We start from the raw sequence: 6,728 nt of genomic DNA on the forward strand, positions 1-6,728 counted from the left end.
AAGGTGAAGTCGCACAATTAGTGGGGAACTACAATGTAACCTCACTTCAGCATCATGTCAAGGCCATACCCTCACTTATCACTTCATTCAAGTACAAAGGTGAAGTCGCACAGTTAGTGGGGAACTACAATGTAACCTCGCTTCAGCATCATGTCAAGGCCGTACCCTCACTTATCACTTCATTCAAGTACAAAGGTGAAGCTGCACAGTTAGCGGGGAACTACAATGTAACCTCACTTCAGCATCATGTCAAGGCCATACCCTCACTTATCACTTCATTCAAGTACAAAGGTGAAGTCGCGCAGTTAGCGGGGAACTACAATGTAACCTTGCTTCAGCATCATGTCAAGGCCATACCCTCACTTATCACCTCATGCAAGTACAAAGGTGAAGTCGCGCAGTTAGCGACTGTTTAACACTGAACCAACAATTCAGTTGTTATTTTTCGGTTGTTCATTCATTTATGTCTTTCGTTCATCGGTTCTTTGTGAAGCACTGCATCCATCTGGCCCGGGGTTATTATTATTGTTGTTATTATTATTATTATTATTAGCTCAGGGCCCTTACCCCCTCTACACGCAGCCCAGACAGTGAATGGGGCTTCTCCCAGAAAGCGCTGCTTAGTCGAACCTACCCAGAACTTTTCGGAGAATGTGAAGACTCCCCAACACTGAATGCATTCTGCATTACCCAGATTGTCAGAAGGGCTGAAGCCCGAGATTTTCCAATAACTGCCCTCCTTCGTCGGGCAGTTGAAAAGACCAAGGGCTGCTGCGAATGTTAATGCCCTGAAAAATAGCGTTACAGTTATTATTGCTAAAATGGATGGGATTTGTTTTCAAATTAAAAGAAATAGAGGTTATCACGCGAGTGTGTTTATATAGTGTTTATTCCTAATACAGGATATTTACCATCCCCAAACACACAAGAGTGATAACCTCTTTATCATATAATGTCATTCTTCAATTCTGTGCTTGAAAATCGCTTTGCATCTTTCACAAACATTACCGAAACATTGCAAGTTTTCCTGTAATGTGCGTATTAATATAGATTACGTCACACGGTTAGTGATGTGTGCGTCGGACAGTGACAGTAGCCAATGTAGTTCCAACTGAAATCTGATTCTTATACAGTGGCGAAACAATATATACACAAAACAACAATTGCCTACACAAATTGTTTTTTTACTTGCCTTTCGCGGCGATCCATCGGTCTGTCCGCTAGAGTAAGGGCCCTTCGTCAAAGGGAAGCTACTCTAACCCTCTATGAGACGTCACGGCCTATCTGTCCTGTCATAACGTTAAAAAGTGCAGTCAGATGTACACACAGGGACAAAACGAAAAAAAGGTAACAATTCCAAAATATTTCGGCCAAATCCAACTATTTATATTTTGGAAAAGGTTCCAAGCCGCAGAGGTCTACAAGCACAGATATGGCTACTAATCTCGCTTGGCTAGTGCCCTCGCAAAATTGTTTCGCAATTTATATCTCCAAAGTTGCCAAAACTTGTAAAATACCTTAGCTACGTCACAGTTAGACACTGAGTTTTAGTATATTTGACTAGCAATTATCCCAGTAGTTTCTCCAAATTCCTATGGTTAATTCTGACTCGATCGCCGAATGACAAAGGAGACGCCATATTTGTTTATAAACACTGAATCTTGCATCTCTATCCGCATATGACCCCAAAGGGATATCGCTTTTATTCGTTGGCTTTATCCTGCCGAGAAACCAACCCATTATATGATAAACAACAATATCGGTTTTAAAACATTTACTGCAATCAACACGAATGTCTTTGATCCACCTTTACAAAATATGGAAACGTCAAAGAACAAACCAGATGACGTCACTATTGAACGTGACGTCACCTATCCCTATCCCTATGACATCACTTAACAACGGGCGTGATAATGGCCCGTCGTCAAGCAATATGAGGGCATTATCAAGTTACAGTGGCCCGCCCATTTCTGATAACATGTGGGCAGTTTAATGATAATTCTATCCATTTTAGCTATAATTTTATTATACATTTATATATCGCAGGTATCCAAGTACTTGTATCTGCTCAAATGCGGTTTTATTTGTACCCCGACCAGTGGATCCGTTTGCATTCTAGTTATCATTCTCAACTCCCTGGGGAGTATACAACCGAATCTGCCATGGAGCACATTTGAACGAAGTCATTTCCCTAGGGTGACACGACATGGTTTGACACTTGAGTTTCGGGTGTGTGTACGTATTCGTGTTCGTGTGTCCACCACTTGGTCATCTCCCATCGCACGAGGGGGTTCTTTTGAGTGCACAGGGTGTATGTACTGTACACTAGAGGTAGTGACAACACTGTAAAGACCTGTAAACATGGCTGGTCCCAAGGATGAATAACAACCCGGTAACTAGCGGGATACAAACTCGCCTGGAGCTTTTGACCGCTTGTCCACTCCGTCCCTAGTGACCTAAATCTGTCGCAAGAAGTCGTACACGTATTTACTGAGGTGTTCAGTAGCATGGACACAACCTTGAGAGCGGATACAACGTAACAAGCATTGTCTTCACAGCATATTCTTTGGCCGCCCATGAACATCCTATATCGCCAAGAAAATTTACCTGAGTGGAATCAATGAAAACATTCCTTTAAAATAATTGTAAGTTTTTTTCTTCAAAAGAACCTTTCCTCTTCTGCTGTTTTCATAGTGTGGAATCAAGGAAACTAGACTTGGTTTAGTCTGGTGTAGACTTGCCAAGGCCTTCAGTAAGAAAAAACCCACCTACATATATATAATGGTGCAGGACTGAGAACTAATCAGACTTACTACAACAGATATAACAAACTTACACATGAACTCGATAGACAGGAGCAGTAATGCAATAGAAATAGCATGATATTCTACGGTATGTCAGAGAAGGAGGCTCTCCTTATATGTAAGAAGTATGTCTGCGATATACTCAACGACACAGCCGGGGAAGAGGACCCACCACTCACATCTGATGCTGTCATAGCAGCACATCGCCTGGGCTCTACAGGATAAACATCAGCCAGACAAATGATAGTGAAGTGTATATGTCCAGAAGATAAGTCACAGGCGGTCAGCCTGAGACATTACCTGAAAAGCATTGGGTATGGCATCTCTAACGACCTTACAATGAAACAAAGAGAAACTTTACAGAAACTGAAAGAAATGGGTTATCATAAGAATCGGCGAGCTCATCGTCAAAGACGCTGACGAATCGTCTGCTAGCCAGCCAGATAGTCTGACACACAGACTGGTACCAACATACGCCTTGTTTGTTTGTTTGTTTTTTGTTTAACACCGCACTCATCAATATTTCAGCTGTATGACGGCAGTCTGTAAATAATCAAGTCTGATCAGACAATCCAGTGATTGACATCATGAGCATCGATCCACGCAATTGGGATATAATAATATGCAACAACCAAGTCAGCGAGCCTGACCACCCGATACCGTTAGTCGCTTCTTACCAAAAGCATAGTCGCCTTTTTTGTCAAGCATGTGTTGCTGAAGACCTATTGTACCCCGGATCTTCACAGGTACATACGCTTTGACTACAAGGTCACCGTAATATGGAGGATGGTCCGAATAATAACAGATAGGGGCGTTGGTCCGCCAAATCAAAGTCTTGTATTATAGGCCTGTATTGCGATATTTATGGACTGTGTTCTAAGTTGTGTGATACAGTTTTCGTGACATGGCACTATCACACTTCTATTGAAGATAATTACCCCGAGGAAGTCTCCTTGTAAAATGAACGAAGAACTTAGTAAAAATGTTGAATATCACTTTATTCAAAATAATGGTATGCGTATGAGTAAAAATAATAGAAAATATTTTCATTACAATTTAGTTTAGTAACATGACGATCGTTGAATCTACTTTCACCTGATATATCTAGATTGCTTCATAGCTTTTGTGACAAAGTTATTTCTTATATTGATAGTGCAGTAACATCTCTTACAAATGCAATATGTCAAGCTGCATAGTGCATGAAACGTAAATGCAGTTTTGATAGACGAAATTCACAACCCTGGTTTGATAAAAAGTGCACATTTCTAAGATAAGAGAAGTGCAGATTTGGAGATTTGTGCATTTTAATAATGAATCATCGCTACGAAAGTATTTGCATGCCAGAAACAGGTACAGTTGCACTGTAAAACCTGTAACAAGAAATTACTACGAATATATAAATGATAGATTATTTACAAAACTGAATAACTCATGATTGTTGTGGAGCACAATGTGCAGGCATTTTTCATCTAGCAACGCTATTCGGCACATAGCAATGGACTCGTGGTATACACACTTCAAATATATGTTTCAGCATACCACTACATATAATGGCAGATTTCATTCTTTTGACCATGATATCAAGCCTTATTATACTTGAGTCTCCTGTAAACAAGAGAGGGGGTTTGTACAGCAATTACAGAACTAAAATCATCTAAGAATGCTGGACCTGATCATATCATAGCAGAATGTTTGAGGTTCTCACGGGATATTTTAGTTAACGTTATTCAGTTGTTATTCAATGTTCTGTTTGATCGATCATATTTTCCAAAATCGTGGTGCATGGACCTAATTGTACCTTTATTTAAGCAAGGGGATACCAGTGTAGCTATAATTAGAGGTATATCAATTACAAATATTTTTTTAGCAAGTTGTACATTCACATTCTGAATAAGAGACTAACATTTTGGTGTTCTTGCTATGTTGAATCGCAAGTGGGCTTTAAACCTGCACTCTGTCATTTAGCGTCACTGTTAAAAAGAGGTAAATTGTATGTATGTAAACTGACGTCCAAAAGAAACTTTACCAACTGAAAATATAAATTTCAGACAAAGTATAAACTTTTTTTCGATGAAGTCAATCTAAAACACATAACCTAAATACAACAATAGTGTATGCAGAAAATGTTAATCGTCTGTTACATGTTTGCGAGATAACACGCAAAAGAGTGAAAAACACGTGCACCACGGACAACTGCAAATGCACGTGCAGGTAAGGGTATAAAACGATTGAAACGGCAAGTCAGACATCCACAGTGATAAAAAACACACAAAAGAAATGCCACGACTCACAGTCGTACAACGTGAACGAGCCTTGGGTATGGTACAGATGGGAGCCACCCACGCCTATATTGCACGAACCTTCGGTTGCTCCCGTGTTGCCGTTACCAACTTGATGCAACGTTACAGACAGACAGGGCGAACCGCTGACAGGCCAAGAACAGGCAGATCCAGGGTGACCACGCCCCATGATGACCGGTACTTGCGTACCTTTCACCTCCGAAATCGCTTCCTGACAGTGACGTCATCGGCGACAAATGCCTTAGGTCACAGAGTTAGTCGACAGACAGTGGCCAGGAGACTCAGGGCTCATGGAATCAGGGCTTTTAGACCATACAGAGGACAGCTTTTGACAGCGCAACATCGTCGTCTGCGATTGAGATGGGCCCGGACTGTACGAAGTTGGCAATGACGTGACTGGCAGAGGGTTGTCTTCACTGACGAAAGTCGATTCTGTATGTTTAGGGCTGATGGAAGACAACGTGTTTACCGCCGAAGGGGTGAACGAACGGCGGCGTGTTGCGTGCAGGAGGTCGTACCATATGGTGGAGGGAGTGTCATGGTGTGGGGAGGGATCTGTGGGCAGGAGAGGACACTGCTGTTCATCGTTAACGAAAACTTGACAGCTCAGCTTTACATGGATAACATTCTTCGTCCAGTTGTCCTACCATTTCTCCAACAGCAGCCACGTGGTGTCATTTATCAGCATGACAATGCTAGAGCCCATACAGCCAGAATTGTCACTAACTTGCCGTAGCCAGCACGCTCACCCGACATGTCCCCCATAGAATACCTCTGGGACTCGATGGATCGTCGTTTTCGACAACGACCACACTCTCCAGCCCTCCAAGAATAATGGCCTCAAATCCCACGTGACCTCATCAGACGACTGACTTTTTCTGTGCGTCGAAGAGTTTTTGCGTTAGGCATTTGGTGGTCACACACGCTACTAATGACTTGTTATTGAACGTGAGCAATTGTTTATGTACTCTGCCTATTGTCCATGATTCTGAAAGCTCGAGTTTTGTACCACACCCAACTTTGGGGGGCTCTGACGTCATTCTCGGTCGCGGTATGATTGTCATTTTCAATGTTGATTATGTTGATATATTGATCTTCTCAATACACTTTACTTCATGCATGTATGTTTCGTTGTTTTTGAGCAAGAGTGATTTCAAACTCTGGTAAAGATTCTTTTGGACGTCAGTTTATATAGACTTGTCAAAACGCTTTTGACTTAATAGGGAAAATTGTGGTACATTTTTAAGGCTAAGAGGGGCAGGAAGTAAAATGTTAAAATCAATCCAAACTCTCAATAAAAGTGTTAAAGCATGTGTCAAATTTAATAATATGTTTTCAACATGTATTGATTGTCTACTGGGTTTATGACAAGGCCTTCTATTTTCAATTCTTATCAATGAATTATCTTATGAAACCGAAACATGTGGCGTGTCAGGAATTCAGCTTCATCCTGAACCTGCACAGCTGTTTCTTCTGTTATTCTGATGATGTTGTGTTTATCTCTGATACACTTTGTAGTTTACAGAAGAACGTTAATGTCCTGAAATACTTTTGTTTGGGAATTGTTTGACGGTATATATGAAACAACCTTAACGGTAATAGGTTTTTACAAATGGTGGAAGAT

The sequence above is a fragment of the Haliotis rufescens genome, unplaced genomic scaffold, assembly GCF_023055435.1.
Source record: "Haliotis rufescens isolate VD_foot unplaced genomic scaffold, xgHalRufe1.0.p SCAF_123, whole genome shotgun sequence".
Taxonomy (NCBI): Eukaryota; Metazoa; Mollusca; class Gastropoda; order Lepetellida; family Haliotidae; genus Haliotis; species Haliotis rufescens.